Genomic DNA, 23132 nt, shown 5'->3' on the forward strand with positions numbered 1-23132 from the left:
ACCCAGGTTTACCTGACTCCAACATTAATGCTCTTTTCACCATTTTATTCCACCGCTAGATGACAAACAAAAACAAAAACAAAAACAAAACAAAACTATATAATAGCTACATTCTCTACCTTAGAAAGAGGACGGTGTGGGCAGAACCACTTGCTCTCTCAAAAATGTGTGGTGCTGGGTCAATAACAGTCCCCCAGGACACCAATATAATTTAATATGGCACTTGTTATAATGTAAACCGCTTCTTTTTCTTTACTTGATGCAGAAATCTCTTTTCTCTGCAATGGAACTTTCTGCTACAATTGCCATGGCTAATATTCAACTGTGGCTATTTTAATTTTCTGGGAGCTATTATAGGACACTTGCTTTTGTTTGAGCCTAAGGGAGGGTTAGAAGTATTTTTATTATAGGACATATTTTTAAGGGTCAATTTTTCATTCATACATTCAATAACTATTAAGTATTTATTATGTGTCAGTTTCTGTTTCAGGTACTGAGGACAGAGCACCTAACAAAATAGACAAAAAGTCCTCCTTTTGTCCCCCAGAATTTACAATCTATTGAAAGTTTGGGAAGATAGACAGCAAATTAGGGATAATCAATGAAGATCTCATTGAGAAGACATTTAATTAGAGAACGGCAGGAAGGATGGAGCCATGAAAGTTTCCCAAGGAGGAACTTTCAGGGCAGAGAGAACAATTTGTGCAAAGGTCCTGAGACAGGATTGCGCCTTGCATCTTCAGAGAACAGCAAGGAAGCCAGTGTGGCAGAAGCAGACAGTAGTAGGGGACAGGAAGAAGGGAATATGAGGGCAAAGTGGTCACAGGAGTTTGGGCAGGGACGGTGTTGGCGTGGAGTTGCAGATCTCAAGAGGCTTTGGAGGCCACTGAGAGGACTTCAGTTTTACTCAGGGTGAGAGGGGAAGTGACTGGAGAGTTCTGAGCAGAGAAGTGGTATGATTTGACTTAAATTTTATGTGGGTTACTTTCACTGCTGTGTTGAGAGCAGACAACTCTTCACAGGAGTAGGCAAGGGTGGAATAGGGAGAAGAGGAATGGGATAGGCAAGCTACAGTTACTTTAGCTTGGACAGGGTGACAGTGGTGGAGATGGTGTGAAGTGGTGAGATTCTAAATGTAGTCGGAGGGCTTCCCTGGTGGCACAGTGGTTAAGAATCCTCCTGCCAATGCAGGGGACATGGGTTCGAGCCCTGGTCCGGGAAGATCCCACATGCCGCGGAGTAGCTAAGCCCATGCGCCACAACTACAAGCCTGCGCACTAGAGCCCGCAAGCCACAACTACTGAGCCCACGTGCCACAACTACTGAAGCCTGCGTGCCTAGAGCCCGTGCTCTGCAACAAGAGAATCCACCACAATGAGAAGCCCACGCACCACAACGAAGAGTAGCCCCCGCTCACCTCAACTAAAGAAAACCCGCACACAGCAATGAAGACCCAATGCAGCCAAAAACACATAAATAAATAAATAAATTTATAAAAATAAAAAAAATAAATGTAGCTTGAAAATAGAGCTAACAGGAGAGTTCTTCATCATTAACAACTTTTACTTAGCACTTACTGTATGCAGACAATCATGTTATGTGATAAAAAATACAAAGGGGGTAAAAGACACTTTCCCTTTTTTGGCTCAGCTTAGAACAGAAGGTATGACTTAGATAAGTGGAGGAAGAGAGTAGGACATGTTAGACACACGAACAATGTGAACAAAGGAAGAGGGACAAGAAGGAATCTGAATGCGGTGCGTTTGAGAAATGACTAACTTTGAAATAGATCAACTTTGGAGTAGATGCTTCCTCTAGGGGCACAATGGATAAAAAAGATTGGGGAGAGGGAGGGAAAGGGCTGGGCTCTGGTAGAAATGGCGTGATAGGCAAAGGTGCTTGGATCTGGGGAAGGCTTGAAACCTTCTGAGCAGAAATTGATATGAGAACACAGTGGTTTAGAAAGCTAGATCTGGCAGCAGCTGCAGGATGGAGACATGGCCAGCCAACTGCCTATTGTACCCTTGACTCAAATAACTTTGCTTCCTTATTTTTAAAAGTAATTGTCTTGTAATAAAAGGTACTTTTAGAAAGAAATATCTAAGGAAATAAAAGGACATTTACCTAACTACCACATCAGTCAGTTCAGCCTAGGTGATCAAGGGTCACCAGTGTCAGAGCAGGATCAACTTCACATTAGACTGTGCATACAGGAGGTAATGTAGTATGTGTTGACAGAGCTCTAGATGTTTTACATGGATCAACTCAGATAATCCACCTAATGCTGTGAGAGGTATGTCTATTATTATCCTCATTTAATAGATAGGAAACTGAAACGTTAAGGAACTTGCTCAGAATCGCAAACTTAATAAGTGGCTGAGCTGGGATTTGAACCCAGGCAGTATAGTTACAAAGTTCGTGTTCTTGGCTACCAACTACAGAAAATGTTAAAAAACAAAATCACTTGTAGATGACAATATCATCAGTGCCCAGCCCTCCATGAGCTTTTAGGATGTGGCCATTACAATAAACTCAAACACATTCGAGGCTGCTACACTGTTTCCCATTTTCCATTCACTCAGGCTAGGAAAAAAAATATTGCTACTGAAGAGACAGCGAGGGACAGAGAATTCTCCATAGCTGCAATAAAGAATAACTAATTTGGTGATTTGTCTCCTTCACACTCGCTTCATGCAGTTTTTATTCCTCTATAAAAACAGCACTTTTATTTTTGTTCAAAGAATACTAGTTAATTAAAAGAAGAATCTGGATGGAATTTATACAGCCATTATAGTGCACTGATGGCAATACGGTGTGAAAGGCAGTTGGGTGGTAAAAGATGCAGAGGTTTTGATGCTGAATAAATTCATGTTATTTCTTTTGTAAATGTATAACTGTCAGGTTGGTAAATGTGACCCCTTAGCAAAGTTCTAGCCCAATTCCCACCGAACGGCTGTTTAAAAGATTAGTGCATTGAAATGACGGCTCTTGGGCTTCCCTGGTGGCGCAGTGGTTGAGAATCTGCCTGCTAATGCAGGGGACACGGGTTCGAGCCCTGGTCTGGGAAGATCCCACATGCCGCGGAGCGGCTGGGCCCGTGAGCCACAATTGCTGAGCCTGCGCGTCTGGAGCCTGTGCCCCGCGACGGGAGGGGCCGCGATAGAGAAAGGCCCGCGCACCGCGATGAAGAGCGGTCCCCGCACCGCGATGAAGAGTGGCCCCCGCTTGCCGCAACTGGAGAAAGCCCTCGCACGAACCGAAGACCCAATACAGCCAAAAATAAATAAATAAATAAATAAAATCAAGTAAAAACTTTAAAAAAAAAAAAAAAAAAAAAAAAAGAAATGACGGCTCTTAAAGGAAGCAGTAAAGAGAAGATAGCAGCAGTGTGCCGTATTTAGCAATACAGGATCACATAAATCCATTTTTTCTTTTCCTTCTGAGCTGTCTTCTAATAACTGTAAAGCCTCCTATGTCAGTAACAATTGAGCCAGAATTTTCCCAGTACCTTACCATGAGCCTGAAATCCCATCAGGGTAAATGCGGCAGCCAGTTCACTGATTTACTTTGTATTAGGTACAGGTTAATTCACTTTAGAAAGTTAGAAAATAAGAGAAACTAAGATGTAATAGTAAGTAGAAAAATCAACATAAGCATTATGCTTTTTAATACTAAGCAGTACAAACAAATGCACTAGAAGGGAATCCTGAATTATGAAGGCAAATCTCTGACTTAACTTTCTTTCAGTGACACTGAGGAAATGCCTTCAACTCACACTGTCTTATTGTAAACTCAGGATTTTCCACCTCACAATTTCACAATGAACCTTCAGGGAAGATCAGACCACATTCTTCTTTGAAAATATAGTTGAAACAAATGAAAATCTTTGTAGGCTACAAGTACTTTGAAGTTAGCTATGTGATTGTGTTGAAACAAAGGGCAGTATAAACTCAAAGGGGAGCATAAGCTCAGACAAAAGACAATATAGTATCTGTTTTTCCACATATAGTACTTTTTCCCCCCTAAGGCACTAACATGATATTGAATAAAAAATATGGGCGTTTGATGAGATATACCTCAGAATCTTAGATATGTGATTTTTTTCGTTTTCTGGTTCTGTAATTCTCCAAGACTCTGTTCATTTGTACAATGGTAAATAACAGCACCTACTTTATAAGATCAAAACAACACTCACAATAGGGTTAAAGAAACCACTACAGTTCTTGGTACAGTTTTTTTCCTGTTCATCTTTACTGCTTTTGAAATATATTCATAATCACCAATGTGATTAAAGGGCTAGACTACATCAAATGATTGAAGGCTTTCTTGAGGCACTGAAATAGTTGTTCGGAAATATAACGTGTACATGTCTTTTTTAATGTTAGCAACAATTATGTAAAGCCTTTCCTTCTCTAGTTGTGAGTTTTTAACGGCTCCCTAAAGTAGAAGGAAAAAGCACTAACTGCAGTTGCTCATTTGTAATTAGGTAGCACATCCACATCACTAAACTTAGAAGTTCTGTAATTTTTAAGCTAATCAGTAAATCTTTCAAAATGTCAATGGTTGACAGGAGAAAAAAGAGACTGCAAAGAGATATATGTTTTAGTGTAATGTAACTTACACTACCAAGCCCAAAAGAATACTTCTCTTATCAGCTTCCTACATCCACTCATTGGAAAACCCTTCTTGGTCTTGGTCCCATTACAGCTTGTGAAAAAGATTAAGGGTTACTGCAGGAAGAGGGCTGTTGAAGGAAAGCGTTTAAAAGCAAGTTATATCTAGTTTCCTTAACTTATGTGTCAAATTTATTAAAATATGTTTAATATTCCTCTCAATGGATGATCACAAAGTAATTTGCTAGATGTTCACAAAATGAACCTACAACTCATCCCTTAACCACGATGCACTTGGGGGAGAAAATGAATTCACAGAACTTTATATATGTCTCTGATATGTGCTCTCTCCTTTCCTTTTCTTTATGCCTTCTCCATGCATACAGCCACCCCACTACTCCACCTCCATACCTAACCAGTTATTAAGCACCTGTGAAGTCTTCATTGATGATGTATTTGTACCATTCCTTAATATCCATTCTTACCATCATGCTATTGTTCATGTCTTTAACACCTCAAACTTAGGTACTATGAAAATCACATAAATAATCACTCTGCCTACTGTGTTCTTCACTATAATGTATTCTGCATACTTATGAAGGATCAATTTTCCTGAAATATTGCTTAGGTAACAAACCTAAGGTAACTAATAAAATGTTGCTTAGGTAAGTACAGGGTACATGATAAATATATCCTCAACCTCCATACTTCAAGGTTCTCCACTATTTGTTCCAAATCAACCTTTCCAGTTTTAGCACATTTGACTCTCTTACAGGATTACCATATCCAAGTACATTCACTTACCAAATTTCCCAGACTAAACTCTCCCACCTCCAAGATGCTTTTGAGCACATTATTCCTTCCACTAGGTGAATGCACTTTTCCTCTTTTTTCTTCGTCCAGTTCTCATCTATCCTTCAAAATCTACTTCAGATTTTACCTCCTCTAATCTTTCCAAATCACTTAAGCTTACAATGATTTCCCCTCCTTTTATTCTTAATAATATCTGTTGTCTTTAATTAATCACATACTACTTAATATCTCCTATGGCTATGTTGAACTGTCATTAAAATAGTATTTTACTCCCAAACTTTCTAATGTCAAAAGGTCTTGACTGCCCAAATTAGAACACAAGCTGTCTGAGAGTAAAACTCTATCTGATATTAACAGGTGCTCCATTCAACAGAAATATGAGATATAACTGAGTGGACAAACAGTGAAAATGACTATTTTGTTTTTCATATATAATAATTGCCTTAGAGAACTTTATTAGGTAAGAAGTTTTCACAGGAAGGTTTCAATTTTATGGGAATATTTGAGAACTGTATTTCATTTAAATAATTACAGTAAGAACCATAAGCCATGCTATGAAAAATACCACGTAATGAAAAGCAAATCATTTCATTACACTCTCTTTATATATAAACAAAATCCTTTTATAGTATTTATCAAGTAAATGAGATTACATCTAAACCATGTGGAATGAAGACTACCAAGGTCGAAAAAGGACAGATAGCTACCTTTATTTGTGTTTGACAATTTTATTTCTTGCTTTTTCGTTAAATAGATTTAAAAATTTAAAGATTTAAAAATTATGCATGCTAGTTTATATTTCTCTAAAATTTACAATTTTCCACCATAAGTTAATATAATAAATACATGCTCCCAAGGACTATATAATCTTGAAAGTCCTTTCCAATCCCACCCATATCCCTGATTCTGTGATTTGTGTGGTGACACTCCTTTGTAAAGTAAAAATGATAGATATTTGTCAATCCAAGAAACAAAGATTTTCTTTACTTTGTATGAAAAAGCAAAATCCTAACTTTGCAAAGGAAGACTTGGTTAAGCTTTCTGGAGGAAAAGCAGGTCAATCAAATTATAATTAGCTCTAATTAACCCTCCCAAGAGCTGTCAACTTCTTTACCTGCAGCTGCCTCATCCTCCAAAAGGTGCAAAATTGAATTCTGCCTCTGAACATCAAAGAAAATCAAAGAAACAATGTTCAATCTCTGTTTATAAACAGAAATCCCTAATCAAAGACAGACACACAAGTACATCTATCTAATAAATTTTACCATGTGAACTTTGTTCAAAATATAAATTAGTTAAAACTCTGTTTTGACAATACATTTAACCCTGAACACATATTTTCCGGTTTAGTGAAGGCTGACGTAAAAGAAAAAACTATTTTCCTACTTCTCCAGTTCTGGTTACAAATGTACCAAAAGAGAACATTTACAGTATTAGAAATTCCTTATATAATCAGAATTTATATCCTGTTCATTGAAACCTAGTACCACTCAAAGGCTACTTTTTTAGCTATCAAATATTTAGAATTCATCTGAAGTTTGGAGTTTAAAAACAGAAATTTAGTCCTTCCAAATTAACTTTTAGAGAATTCAGTTAGAATCAAAATTTTATCAAATTTTGTTTGTTTTGATGGAACTTGACCAAGAGTTCCAAATTTGAATCTAGATATAATAAGATCTAAATAATAAATAAGATTCTTAAATTGATTTGGAAGAAAAAAAATCAGTGAGAACTGGTAAGCAAATTCTGAAAAACAACAACAATAAGAAGGAAAAAAAGAAAGAAAGAAAACAAATAATGTGAGACATGGCCCAAGAATTTAAGGCATATATAAACTACAAAAGTTGGTGCTAGCCAAAGAAGAGTTAGATAAAACATTCATTCACCCAATATTTATTGACAAAGCAACTGGAAAGATTAGACAGCCCCAAACAGACCCCTAGATTATATGAGAATTTAATTTATGGTAATGGAGATACCACATAACAATGAGTGGTTGTGACAACAAACTATTTGGAAAAAAAGTGTAAAGTGTAGACCCTCATCTCATACCACATACCAAACAGAGTAATTTCTTAGGTGGGCTAAACAAAAACAGACATGGGAGGAAAACCAGGTAAATATGTATCTGAAATTGCTAGGAATGAAATTTTTTAAAGTTAAAAAAAACGTGGGGGGAGAAATCACAAAGAAAAAGATAGATTTGACAACACAAAAACACCTGTGTTTAAAAACTTAAAAAATTAGAAAGACAATTTGTATATAGGGGAAAATATTTGCAATAGATTTGGTAGAAATAGGGTTAATAACTACAATGTAAAGAGATCTTATAAAATGATGTGGGGAAAGTGGGAAAACAGTTATTGATTAAGAATAGAAGTGAAGAAGAAAAAGCAAGAGTGGGAAGGGGATACAAATGACATAAGGGGCATAATGGTCAGGAGTGGCAGAATGTCATGAGCAATCATATCAGGAAACCAGCTGCCCTGAATATGAAGAATTGTGATGGAAGTCACAATTTTATTTGAAACCCATGGTCATAGACAATCTTTGGTATCTAATGCGGATGACAATGAATCAAAAGTGTGTACAATATTTTCAAATAGGATGATTTATTTATGTAAGGTTAGGTAGGACTAGAGAAGTCTTGTTTTTAGTTCTAAAGTAGTTTGTGAATAAATCATTTAACACAATGTCATGAGTCACACAGCAAAGTAAGAGTACTGAAAGTGTTTCTCACAGGTTAAACTGCCAAGACAGGAGTTTTATAGTATCAACTGCCTTATCACTACTTCCTCCTTGGGTAAAATTTACTAGTTTGTCAGCCAAGTTAATATATATTGCTCTTACATTAAGAAACATAAAATGTTTGGCATCTGCATAGATGTTTAAAATATACCCTGGGAAGGTGCTCTCTTAGCAACTGACTTATGGAATTTTACAGATTTATATTTGCTTGTTTTTGGTTAAATAAGGAAAATTATAGGGAGTAATGCCTACTTTGGTATGCAATCATGTCTCTGACAACTCACCACCTATAGGGCACCTATTCTGAAGTGCTTTCTAGGAAGTGATGGTTTTCCCCTATTTTTCGTTTTTCTTCCTAGATAGAGAGCTCCTTGTAAAGAGTATATCTAGCTTTCACAGTGCATTCACACAAAACGAGCATTAAATAAAAGAAGCTGAAACATCTCCCTTGCCAAGTTGCCCTTATAAGTTACTGCAGGCATGTGTGAAACAACTGATGAAAGAATGCTGAATGTGGTCCCTGAACAGCCAGAAAATAAGTGGCTCACAATATGGAAACCACAACCCTAACATCAGTTCTAACTAAGATGACTGATACAGAATATGCTGTAATCAAATTGAACTGAAAGGTTTCTATGAAGATCACTTTCCTCCCAAACTTCTCTAACATTGAAAATTCTGTGAGTCTAGTTAATCTAACACAATTAAAACAGTTCTATAGTATCAATAGGGTAATAAAATTTCTCTCAGAATTCTTAAAATGGTATGAACTTTTCTACATTAAAAAGAAACAACTATTTGGAAATGGGTATCTGAAATAGACATCTTTGTTTGAGGAAGCTAGGTTAGAATGCTACATTCACCTCCAGTGAATCACTAGATAATGGCTGCTGTCTGCAAATAGGAATGTCAGCTGGGCTGTCTTCGTGTTCCTTTTCCAAGCAAGCTGTCTTTAACTTAGGCAGTTACTTGGACAAAGTTTAACATTGGATAATACACGGGTCATTTTTTTGATTCTCATAAAGGGAATTAAAGTTGAAAAATAAATCCAACCAAGTTTGTTTAACAAGTTTCTCCACTCAGATTGCTATCATTGTAGGAGCTTTATAATCTTTTTTCTCAAAGAGGGTGCTTTTTTGTTTGTTTTATTTGCTTTTTAAAAATCATTTTAAGATCATTGTAGATTACACATGGTTGTAAGAAATAATACAGAGAGGTTTCCTGTACTCTTCACTCAGTCTCCTCCAATGGTTATATCTTTCATTAGTATAGTAGAATATCACAACCAGGAAATTTCATTGATACGATCCACCAACCTTAATCAGATTTCACCAGTTTTATAAACACTCAACAATAAAAAGGAACAACATAAATAGACAAAACAACCTGGATGGGTTCCAGGGGAATGATGTTGAATGAAAAAAGCCAATCCCCAAAAGTAACATATTGTATGATAACATTTATATAACATGCTTGGAAAGACAAAATTATAGATACAGAGAACAGATTAGTGGTTGCCGGATGTTAAGAGATGGGGCATGGAAGGAGGTGGCCGAGACTATAACAGAGTAGTAGGAGGGATCCTTGCAAAGAGGGTTTTTAATAGAAAATACAGGTTGACATTCTGAGGTTACAAGTGACCATCTGAAATGGGAACACAGGAACATTTTACTACAGTTCCCTTTCAGAACAGAAAAAAAAACCTGACAAATACATGTATTTTTCTTTTTTTCCTCTAAAGATGAGATTGGCATCTTGGAATATCTACTAGTTCCATACAGAACTATTGTAAAAAGTTCAGATCACTCAAGAAGAATAAAAGGGGTGTAAGAACTCATATCAATTCTAAAAATTAGAGGCTTTACTGTTTCTTTAATAAATGCACAAAATTAACAAACCTCTTCAAGTGTGAAAATGTGAATATTCTTTAGTAATCACATATTATTGTTCCTTTTAGAGATATATTTAATCTGTTCTTAAAGTTTCCATTGTTGCTTAATCCATAAACCAAGATAGTGCACATGCCAGCTGTTCCAGCTGTATCTAAGTTCATGCTCAACTGTCCACAGAGAATCCTGTGCTGACCTGACCTCACGTTTCAGCCTCGGGACTTCACGCCCTCCTCAGGCGTTCAACGCAAACTTTACACAGGTGAGGCCAACTACAACTGGGCTTATCTGAACTTGGAGAAATTTCCCGTGTTTCTCTAGGGCAGAGACTGGTTTAGACAAGCTAAATATTTTGGCTTTGGACTGTTCACCAATTCATTGCTGCCTTAGGTCATAACACTATGCTGAAAGAAACTTTAAAAACAACTTGTATGAGAGTAGGCTTTAGAAAGCTGTTGATCAAAGGAAGTTGCTAGAAAAATGGCCCATGCTTGTTAAAAGTTGTTAGAACTTGAAGAAAAAATAACAAGCAGTATATATAATTTCATGGGAAACTGTGCTCATGATTTTAAACAGTTAGGTTGGATTATTTTGTAAGGCATGAAAACTCATCAAAAATACTTAGATTTTAGAGAATAGTACCACCAATTCTTTACAAAACAGTGAGTAAAGTATTATGGTAGCCATCCCTGGTTGAAAAAAATACAAATGTACCTGATCCTCCTAGTGGAAAAGGATCCCTTCACAGCTTGTTCTTTCATTCTTTTAATTTCTTTCTTCCCTTGCTCTCCCTTCCTTTTCCCCATTCTCCCTGTCTCCCTCTCTTTAGTTCTTCTTTGCTTTCTTTTTGGGTCATTACACTAAATAAAGGTAAATTAATTTCCATAATTTAAAATAGCTATTGTACCTTCAAAAGGAGAGATTATTCTGCTTTTAGGATCAGGTCTCACAATAATTAAATTAAAAGTTTTAAGTGAACAAAGGATATCAAATTGTGCTCTCTTCTCCTTTGGAAGCAACTGGAAACAGCACTGTAAAATAAATTGAAAGTCAATCTAATGGTGTTTTAATAATTAGGTTACCTATGTATTTAAAGGATTTATATGGCATAATTATTAGTATTGTACTGATTTCACATCAAGATCTTCAAAATGATACTAAAAAAGGGGAAAGAAATTTTGCCAAATTTCATATGACTCAAATTACTGGTTTTTTTTTTTTTTAATTACTGGTTTTTAAAAGTTTTTAAGAGAAGAGTTAATCACAATTACTTTGTCATTTTTTTTTTTTTACATCTTTATTGGAGTATAATGGCTTTACAACATTATGTTAGTTACTTCTGTACAACAAAGTGAATCTATATGTATACATATATCCCCATATCCCCTCTCTGTTGAGCCTCCCTCCTACCCTCCCTATCCCACCTCTCTAGGTCGTCAAAAAGCATCGAGCTGATCTCCCTGTGCTATGCAGCAGCTTCCTACTAGCCATACATTTTACACTTGGTAGTGTATATATGTCAATGCTACTCTCTCATTTCGTCCCAGCTTCCTCCCTACCCCCGTGTCCTCAAGTCCGTTCTCTACGGCTGTGTCTTTATTCCTGCCCTGCCACTAGGTTCACCAGTACCGTTTTTTTAGATTCCATATATATGCGCTAGCGTACGGCATTTGTTTTTCTCTTTCTGGCTTCACTCTGTATGACAGACTCTAGGTCCATCCACCTCATTACATGTATTTGTAATTTTTAGACTTGCTAATTATGAAAAAAGAAATTAATCCTTGGAAAAATGGAGAAGTAGTATTTTCACTAAAGCATAGAAACTCTTTCATGAACAATAAGTCTGAAATCCCCTTAAACCGAATAATAACATTCTACATGAATAAGAGAAGATGAATGGTATGCAAGGTCAATATACTAAAAAAAAAACGGACAGTTTTGGGTGGTATATTTTTATTGCAAGTGTGTGTTTCTGAAATGAGTAGTTGTGCCAGTATGTATGCATGTGTTTGTATACACATATATATTTCAAAAATTATTTTTGCTAAAACTGGAAAATATGCATTAATCTATACTATGAATTAAAACGTCTTTACTCTCAATCTCATTTCTCTTGCTTTGTTAATTGCATTATTATAGACTCTCAATCACCAAATTACAAAGCCTCGACTGCTTTTTCTGATTATTACTGCACATGCTATCCCTGTTAAGTCTGGTTGACTTTACCCTCATGGTATCTTTCACACTGACCGCCCTGGTATACTTGGTATAATTCCATTGCCACTACCCAGTTAAATCCTCCATTGCCTGTTATCTGGACTTTTCAAATTTTAAGGTGCATTCATATCACCCAAGGACTTGTTAAATGCATATTCTATTTCAGTAGGTCTTGGGGTAAGACCTGAGACCCTGCATTTCTAAGTTCCAGGTGTTGCTGACACTGCTGGTCCTTTGAGTAGCAAGGATGCAGAGTTCTAGACCTGCCCTGTCTAATATGGTAGCCACTAGCTACATGTGGCTATTGAGCACTTGAAATATAGCTAAGTAGGCTGAAGAACTGAACTTTTAATTTAATTTTCTTCAGTTTGCATTTAAATTTAAAAACTTAATAAGCATAAAATATTTTTCCATTGCACAGAAGTTTTTTGTTTTGGTAGAATTGTATTTTACTTTTATCACTGTATCATTTAAGATATTAGTGTTGAACTGTAGTGTTTGTGCCAGGCACGTGAGTCATTTGAGTTGTATACATAAACACATAACTGATCTGGTCACTGTTAATGAATTAATTAATTTCAAAATTTTTTTACACAACTGTATGCTTATCTGAATATTTTATACAGACAGCATGAGTTACAGTAATACTTGTGTAAATCATGATTGGTAATTAAATTGAAATACTTATTTTTATTAGAATATAGTTAAATTATTTTTGTATTTAAAAAAGTAGGTATGGAGAAAATTTTTAATTTAAAATGAAGATATATTATTGATGCAGAATAAAGTAAAGATGAATTAGCTAGTAATATAACCAGGATAGAAGACAGACTAGAAGAAAATCTGTTGCAAGTTTTATGATGAATGCAATTGCAATTTACAAAGCTGTTTGTTGTGTAAAATATTTTTAAACATATGAAAAGTGAGAAATTGAGAGATTTTTGCAAATGTGTAATGAGTTTGTTAAGAAGTTTTCTCTTAACAGTCAAATAAGAACTAATGAAATTAGTCACTTTATATCAGAAGTAAATGTTCAACATTTGCTAACTTTGGCCAGCTATAAAATGGCTTGGATTTTTTTGTATAAAAGAGTAAACCATTTTTAGATCAATATGGTAATTTCAGTTTTGATAGATGATTAGAAGAAATATTTAATAAAAAATGAAAGAACTTCAATTAAGTCACAAAACAAATATCCATAGAATGCAAGACATTTCTAACAATATCAATGACCAATTGATTCAAAATTTGAAAAACTACAAGTACCTTTCTTCAGCTTTAGATGAGCAATGGGATATAGGAGATACTATCAAATTCATACTTCAGGCATGTATTGTCTTAAAGGACTTCCAAATTTATGACAAAAAGTTGTCAATCCAGACTTATGGTGTAGATATTTTAACTTTTACATGTGTCAAACAAGCATTTCAGCTGGATAATGAAGAAAATTTTCTTTTATCATAATAGGTGCTCCAGCTAATTCTGATTTGCTGACATTTTCGAACAAGAGACTGTTTTCTTTATTGCTTCATGCCATTGTAGGATATATTTTGAAAATTTCTGTGCTCAGTTTCCTGAAGCTGACTGTATGAAAAACATCATGGATACAGTTGTTAACCTTGTTTAATATATATGTGCAAATTCTATGAATCTTCACTAGTTTAGAAGACAATGAATTTAAAGATCCTGTGTTCTTTGCCAGGGCTCCTTGGCTGAGCTGTGGAAGAGCTTAATAAAGATTTACTGTATTTTTAACTCCAGTTGAAGATTTTCTTAAAACAAAAGGAATGGCTGCCTAATATTCAATACTCAAAGACAAAAAATGGCAGTGTGATTTACATTTTATTATCAATATCACACTGTACACGAACGAGCTAAATTTGATGCTCTAAGGAAAGAGAAAGCTTATTTGTGAAGCTAGACAAGTATAAGAATTTATACTGATATTGAAATTTTCATAATATAAATCAATAATGATTTACATATTTTCTACCATAAATCAATATGTAGATTTTAATTATTGATAATGTTATGTAAATTAGCTCCAAAAACCTTAAAATTTTTGAAGTATGCTTAGTTGATATTGATACATTTACAGTTGCTTTCAATATATGCAGTACTCCTTTGAATTTATGATATACTTAACTTGAAAAGACGTGGCTTTGAAATGATGTGGCTTTAAAGACTAAGTCTTCTAAAAACATGAAAATGTTTTGCCAATATGGACATAAATATTAAAAGAAAAATATTTTTGGTATTCATTTTAGTTACTGGGAACGTTTTAACTTTATTTGGAAATTTGGGTATATGAATATAAAAGTATAAATCTTGTTAAATCTAATCACAGCAGTGTTTCCAATGAAAATTTAGTGTACAAATTAAGATGCACTGTAAGTGTAAAATAACACTGGACTTCAAAAATACAGTATGAAAAAAGAATGTAAGAATATCTCATTAATGAATTTTTAATATTATTTCATGTTAAAATGATCATATTTTAGATATATTAGATGAAAAATATATATTTAAAAGAATTTTATCTGTTTCTTTTTACTCTTTTCAAAATGTGGCTACTAGGAAACCAACAAGGCATAGTTGGCTTCCAATGTATTTCTATTGGACAGTGCAGGTCTAGACTATTATATAAGCCGCTTAGCTGATATTCAGTTACTTCCAATCCTGCTGCTAGATTAACTTTCTTAAAATCTAGACAGTCTTCATTCATCCCTTCATCTATTCACCAAATATTTATTGAGTACCTACTCTACGTCAGTGATTGTTCTAAGATAAATCAGAGAAGAAATGAAAGATAGCTGCCCTCCTCATGAAGCTTACCCTCTAGTTGGTGGATATAGATGAAGGACAAAAACATAACAAGTATAAAATATATAAGAAAGCAATCAGGAATACCAAAAAACTTATCCACAGATGGTGAGAGCTGGAGCATTAGTGGGGTGATGGTGCAGGGACGTCAGAGGGGCTGGAGAACTAGTAGGGGAGTGGGGGGAAGAGTGGTAAGAAATGAGGTCATTGAGGTTAGAGGGGTGTAGGGATGGGGGATAGGACTGGCTTTTATTCTGAGTGAGCTGGAAAGTTCTGGAGAGTTCTAACAAGTATTGAAAGGCTATTTCTGGCTGCTGTGTTCAGATCAGACTGTATGGGGGTGGGGCAAGGGTAAAAGCTGGGTGATCTGGTAGGAAGCTATAATTACAACACAGGCAGAAGATGATGATGGCTTAGACCAGTGATGTAAGTGATAAAAAGTGGCAGAATTCTCCAACTTTTAAAAAGTAGGGCCAACAAGTTAGATGTAGAGTGTGAAGGAAAGACAGGGGTCAGATTATAGGTGGAACAAGTTGATCTTTCTTCTACTTTTGTCAAGTATCTTCACTGGCAATCCATTGTCTAAAATCTTAGATTGGTATTCAAGTGCCTATATGCTTTGGCCCCAACACAACACCTCCCCACAGCCCCCAAATGTTATTTCCTAATGCTTTCATCTGTCCATGTTTCCCTTATGTTCCTAGGCCTTTAATAATGATAAAAGAATACAAATCAAAACTATTATTTTTTAGGAACTTACTATATTACTGATAGTTTTAGGCTCTTAAACGCTAAAGAACTAGGAACAAATTATAAGACAGACATTATCATCACATTTTTATATACAAACATATTAACAAGTAATAGTAAAATTAGCATACAAAAGAGGGCCCATTTTGACTCTCAAGATAAGACTTTCCCTTTCATACCACGATTTTCATGCTGCACCCTCTAACTGGAATGTTATCCCCTTTCCATGTCTGGTCCACCTTCTCTTTAATAAAAGTCTCCTTATTCCGTCAGCCAGAATTAGGTTTTCTTCCTCTAAATCAAATTGTTAAAACAAATCATTTCCACCTCTTTCTCCACACCTAATATTTCTTCTTCTATCATTAATAATAATGACCATAATAGTTAACATTTGTTGAGTGCTTACTTCGTGCTATATACATTTATACTATCATATTACCTTACTTTACTAAGTATGCTTGACATTCTAAAGCTTTTAAGTTCCAAGCATTTAGGAGAAAATAAAATTTTAAGAAAATGTAGAAAAAACCCTACCCCTTAATTTATTCTACATGTAAAAGTTAACAAAGAAGATTTATAAATGTCCACTTTGAGCATTCAAAGAAACACTAAAATGTAAATCGGCCTGGACATATAAACTGATGCAAGTATTGAAGATACAGAACTAAAAAGGCATATCAATCAAAGTACAAAAAAACTTAATAAAATGGGGGTCTAAAAGCTGGACAAAAAATAGAGGACTTTTAAACACTTTTAATTTGGAAATAATTTCAAATTTACATAAGAGATACAAGAATAGGAATAGTAGAAAGAACATCTTTATATCCTTGGCCCAAATTTACCTAACTCACAGATTCACCCTTTTGCCAACATGTCCATGAGTGAGAAATAAAGTATTCTTGCAAACCACTGATACTTCAAGGTTGTTGTTACCGAGATTTTGCATGTTCTCAATCTCTCACTTATATACATGTGTACACACATATGTATACATATACATATTTATATACACATATGTATATAAATACATATACACATACACACACACAATTTTTTCTAACCATTTGAGGGTGAGTTACATTACACTCATCATGGTTCTTTACCCCTACAAACGTCAGTATTTCCTAAGTATAAGGCTATCTCTTATACAACCATAGTACAGCTATCAAATTTAAGAAATTTAACATTGAACCAATACTTTTATCTAATCTACCATCTGTATTCCAATTTTGTTAATTGACCCAATAATATCCTTTATAGCATTTTCCCCATTCCAGTGCAGGATCCAGTGTAGGATCAGCTTTTTATTTAGTTTTCACATCTCTTTACCCTCTTTTAATCTGGGACCTTCCCTCCCTCTCTCCTTCCTCCCTCCCTCATCCTTTCTCTCTTTCTTCCTTCCTGTCTCTCTTTCTCTCTCCCCCATCCCTCTCTTTCTTTTGTCCCTCCCCTCCTCCCTTCCTCCCTTCCTCCCTCCCTCCCTCCTTTCCTTCCTTTTCATTCTTTTGTTTCTTTATGTCATTGACAGTTCTGAAGAATATAACCCCCACCCCCACCCCCAACACACACACACCTTTAAAAAAAATAAAGTTGTCCCTCATTTGGGGTTTGTCTGATGCTTCCTCATGGCCAGATTCAGGTTTATACATTCTTAGCCATAATACTACATAACTGATGTTGTGTCCTTTTCAAGGTATCACATTTGAAGTCACACATGCCCATCTGTTCTTCACTGGTGACATCCATTTTTAGCACCAGTCTAGGAGTTGTCTGATTTCACTACTGTATAATTACTATTTTCCCCTTGCAATTAATAAGCAGTTTATAAAAAGCCACTTTAAAACCATGTAAATATGTAAATGTTCTGCTCTTCATAAAAAAAATTCCCCCTAGATTTAGCATTTTATGATTAGAGTCTGATCCAGCCATTACTGAAACAGATGCAAAATGCTGACTTCCCAAATCTGGCAGCTTCTCTGATAACTGTAGTTATCAGTCAGCACTCAACAGTCTATAATGAGCAAGAGCCCTCAGTTCTCCCCATTAATGAATTCATCTCTTTACTATGGTATGGACTCATGAATCACAATTTTTTCAATGGTTCATTACTGTATTTAATTATTTTGGTGCTCAAGTACTTCCAGATTGGCCAGTGGAAGGCCCTTCAAGCTGGTTACTTGTGACATGATACCATCATTTTGGGCATTTCCTTATTTTCTAGCATAAGATGTTTCAGGCTCATTTTGTACTTACTCACCCCTGGCCCTGAAATCAGTCATTTCTCCAAGAAGCCTGGATTCCTATTAGTGGGAAATGGGCACTTAGATATGCTATATGCTCATTGCTCTTGGGGTGTCTGCTTCTTGGCTCTTTCAGCTGTCAGAGCTAGGATTTTATACATATATATATATATATATATATATATATATATATATATATACACACACACACACACACACAAACATACATACACACACACGTGTGTGTATAAATACATATATATATGGGCACATATTATTCATATTCACATACATACATACATGTATATTTTATAAATGATGCATTCACAATGATACCTCCAATTCTAGTCCATCCACAGGATTCTTTCTTGACTTCCTTCATTCTGCTTTGAATGTCTTTGCTTTTTCATTGAGATTCTGGCTCTCAACAACAATCAACACATTTGCTGAGACCTATATTACATCTTAAAATTGTTTCAGAATGGCTTTGGCCACACCTCTAAAATAACAACAAGACAACAAAACATACTATAAAAGTTTTGGGATTTGTTTGCAATTCTTTTCTAACTCAACCCAACCTGTCAAACACTGAACATAAATATACTGTGTTCATAAGTTACTGAAATTGATTCTTTCTTTTGTTTTCCTTTGGTATATTTATGGTATTCATTTGACATGCAAATGAATTAATTTATTTCACTTTGCTTGCAGTTTTAAGCTCATTTTCCCTTTCCTATCTTTCCTGATTTCTTTATATATTTTTAAAATGTGTAGAATATTAACATGCCTCCCAAAGTAAAAATTACATAAAAAGGTATTCTCAGAGAGGTGTCACTCCCTCCTGCATCTTGTCCAGTCTGTGCCCACCCGTGTTGTAAATAACCAGTTTCATTGCTGCGTAGTTTATCCTTCCTTTGGTTTCTTTTGTAAAGATAGATACACATGATAATTTCTCTTGTTTATAAATGATAATACTATATACACTCTTTCATCCTTTGCTCTTTTTTACTTGAAAGTATCTCTTGGAAATCACTTTGTACTACTGAGGAGAGATCTTCCTTCTCTCTCCTGCAGTGGCATAGAGCTCCATTGCCCGTACGGACCATAGTCCATTCAATCGCCTATGCTTAGGAGATTAAGGTAGTTTCCAATATTTCCTAATTACAAATAATATCACAATAAATACTGTGCATATGTATTTTAATATTATTAAAGGTATATCTTCAGAGCAAAGTCCTAGAAGTGAGGTTGCCAGGTTGAAGGGTAAATGCATACATAGATTTGTTAGAAATGCCAAATTCTCCTTCATAGCTGCACGCCATTTTGCATTACCACCAGCAATGTATGAGGATGCCTGTTTTGAAACAGCCTCACCAACAGCGCACTGTCAAGCTTCTGAAATTTTGCTGATCTGATGGATGAAAAGTTGTACTGGCATATCTAAAAAAAAATAGCTTTGCTGAGGTAGAATTTATATATATAATAGTAAAATTTACTAATTTTAGGTATATGGTTTGATAACTTTGCTTAACCCAATGTCACAAAAGTTTCTTCTGGAATTTAAGTTTTAGTTCTTACGTTTAGATCTGTAATCCATTCAGAGTTAGTTTTTGAATATGAAATAAGGTAGTGGTTGAGATTCAATTTTTCTCACACTAATACTCCCTTGTTCTAGCACCATGTATTGTAATGAGCAGCTTTTCCTCATTGAATTGTCTGTGAACATTTTCAAATACCAAGTGACCCCAAGTGAGGGTCAATTTCCACTGGTATCAGATTGCTGTTAGCTCCAGGCTTAAAACACTCGGAACAAGAAATTTAGTTCACATAGTTCCCCTCTTCCCAGAGGAGCAGCTTCTCTGCGCTCATGTTCCAATTCCTTTGGTTGTTGCTTAGTGTGTAATGTCCAGGTTTTAGAGTTGTTTTCTCTTGGAGAATGTCCTCTGCAAGTGTCTTGCTCAGTACTAGAAGCTGGAAGTCCTGTCTCAATGTAGATTTAATTGGTATTTCTCTTATTATGAGAAAGACTGAATATCTTTTCATGTTTCATATGACCTTTTTATAACTTTTTTCGTGAGTGGTCTGCTCATGTCTTTTACCCATTTTTCTATGTAATTTTTGGTTTCATCTAAACTGTTAAAACTTCTGCTTATAATTTGTGTATATGGATGCAACTGAATTTTGCATATTAATTTTAATTTTTTAAAAAATTAATTAATTATTTATTTATTTGGCTGCGTTGGGTCTTCGTGGCTGCGTGCGGGCTTTCTCTAGCTGCGGTGAGTGGGGGCTACTCTTCATTGCGGTGCGCGGGCATCTCATTGCAGTGGCTTCTCTTGTTGTGGAGCGTGGGCTCTAGGCACAGGCTTCAGTAGTTGTGGCACACGGGCTCAGTAGTTGTGGCTCGTGGGCTCTAGAGCACAGGTTCAGTAGTTGTAGCACACGGGCTTATTTGCTCTGCAACATGTGGGATCTTCCTGGACCGGGGCTTGAAACTGTGTCCCCTGCATTGGCGGGTGATTCTTAACCACTGTGCCACTAGGGAAGTCTCTTGCATATTAATTTTATATCTTGCTGGCTTGTGGATTTTTCCAACAACTTAGTTTTATCATTGATTCTCTAGAGTTTTCTGGATTACTATCATGTTATCTGCAAACAGAGACAGCTTTATTTTTTTTTCCAATTCGTATGTCCCTAGTTGTCTTTCTAGTCTAACTGCATTTTCTTTTTTTGTGCTACTTTTACCAGGTTTAGGCATCAAATGTTATACTTGCTGCCAGAAAAGAATTTGGAAATTTTCTTTCTTTTCTTTTTTTTTTAATACTCTGAAGCCATTTATGGGGGATTGATTGCCAGAGGTTTGGTTAGATTCCCCTGTGAAACTATTTGGCCTGGTCCTTTTCTATAGGGTAGCTTCTTGGTAACTTTATTTCTTCTATGGAAATTGGTATATTAAACTTTCTATCTCTATTGAGGTCAGTTTTGGTAAATGATATTTTCATCAGATGCGTATGTTTTTTTTTTTTTTTTTTGATTGATTGATTGATTGATTGATTTTGGCTGTGTTGGGTCTTCGTTTCTGCGCGAGGGCTCTCTCCAGTTGTGGCAAGCGGGGGCCACTCTTCATCGCGATGCGCGGGCCTCTCACCGCCGCGGCCTCTCTCGCCGCGGAGCACAGGCTCCAGACGCGCAGGCTCAGCAGTTGTGGCTCACGGGCCCAGCCGCTCCGCGGCATGTGGGATCCTCCCAGGCCAGGGCTCGAACCCGTGTCCCCTGCATTAGCAGGCAGACTCTCAACCACTGCGCCACCAGGGAAGCCCGGTAAATGATATTTTCCTAAAACATTTTAATAGGTGAGTTAATCCCAGTTATGTTCATTAAGATGACTATTATGTTCAGTCTCAATTTTGTCATACTGCCTTTTGTTGAAATTATTGTGTATATTTACTGCATTTCTTCATTCATGCGTCCCTTTTACTTTTTAAAAAAGATTTCTTTTGGTAATTAGGAAGATGTGTATTTTCATTCTACAGGTTACATTTGTATTATTGCTTTTTATAGTGCCTGAGATTCCCTCAATCTTTACCTCATCTTTTTAATATTTGGTGTCAGTTTTAAATAATATTCAGTGACTATTATACTTTACTCATACAACAAAATGATATTATGCTATTTTCCCTTTTTTTCTCCCTTCTCCTCTAATTAAAAAAAAAATTGCATCTTTGATTTTTGTCAGACATGTAATGTTTACACATTATTCTTTTACCCGTGAACTCACTCTCGTTTTAGTCTCAGCTATATAATAACAGATAGGAAACGCTCACTGTTTGGAAATTCTTGTCAAGGTTATCCCAGGCATTTTTTGGCTGGGTGAAACTCACCTCTCCCAGATTCCTCAGGAATACTACATGTGTACATTATTCCCTGAATACTGGCACATTTTAAACTGTTTTTCTATGGCCTTGATATCTGGGAGTCAACTTGGTGGTATACAATATTCTTGGTTTACACATTCTTTCCTTTAGTTTCATGAAAATATTGCTCCACTAATGCCTTACTTTGTATGTTGTGTCAAGAAGGCTGATGCTGGTCTAATTCTATTGCCTTTGTAAGTTATTTGACCTTTTCATTTGGAGGCACTATACATATTTTTTCTCTATCTTTAAAGTCTACTAGTTTTACTAGGATATGTCCTACAATTGATCTTTCCAGGCCAAATTTCCCCACTGCCCAATAACAGTGTCAGGTCATCTTTTATTTCTGAAAAGTTTTCTTGGATTATAGGTCTAAATATTAGTGCTGTTCAGTTGTTTTGATTTACTTCTTTAAGAAAATCTTTTACTTCTTTATTTCATTCTTATTTTTCTGGTTTTCTTCAATGCCTTTTCATTTGATTATATTCTTCCTTGGGAAACCTTTAATTTAGTTTTCATTTCTGGTATCATTTTGTCTTTTTCTTCTCTTTCTTTCCCAAGTTTTATCAACTCTCATTTCATTTATTCCTGTTTTTTGTCATTTTCTAAGTCAGTTTTAAATTTCTGATTTGAGGTGGTTTTTTTCTTAATGCCAAATGCTTGTTTGAGGATATTAAATTGAGTTTGCAGTGATGTGTTACAGTTTTTGTCAGCTTTGTGGTTGAATTGTTTTGGAGGTTTCATTAGGAGAAAAGCTTTAATTCATATTGTCTGATTTTTACAGTTGTCTTGTAATGACAGGGACAGATTTTTTTTTTTTCCAATTCCTTTTTCTTTCATAGAAAGAGTTCTTAGTTCAACAGCACCCTCTTCTGTGCAATTTCTTTTATGGATCATGTTGTTGACGGTCATAGTGGAGGGTAGATAGAGGAGGTTTGGTATGTCTTGTTTCTCTTTCATTTCTGCAAGATCCTTAATTTTCCCCTCTTATTTCCTTGTTTCTCTTTATTTCCTAATCTCCAAGGGATACCACCCCTTCTCTATTTGATTCTTCCCCAGACGAAATGATTCTCGAAGGCTGCCACTTCTGGTTGCACACACTTTCTCAAGTCCTGAGAACCACAA

General features: G+C 35.6%; 1 protein-coding gene across 4 annotated transcripts in view; it reads right to left on the reverse strand.

The window, feature by feature from the left end:
* STXBP4 (syntaxin binding protein 4) overlaps positions 1–23132 on the reverse strand; it is a 192663-nt gene that overhangs the window by 81416 nt on the left and 88115 nt on the right. The window lies entirely within an intron of this gene.

Source organism: Balaenoptera acutorostrata, chromosome 20, assembly GCF_949987535.1.
Source record: "Balaenoptera acutorostrata chromosome 20, mBalAcu1.1, whole genome shotgun sequence".
In the NCBI taxonomy this organism is placed as follows: domain Eukaryota; kingdom Metazoa; phylum Chordata; class Mammalia; order Artiodactyla; family Balaenopteridae; genus Balaenoptera; species Balaenoptera acutorostrata.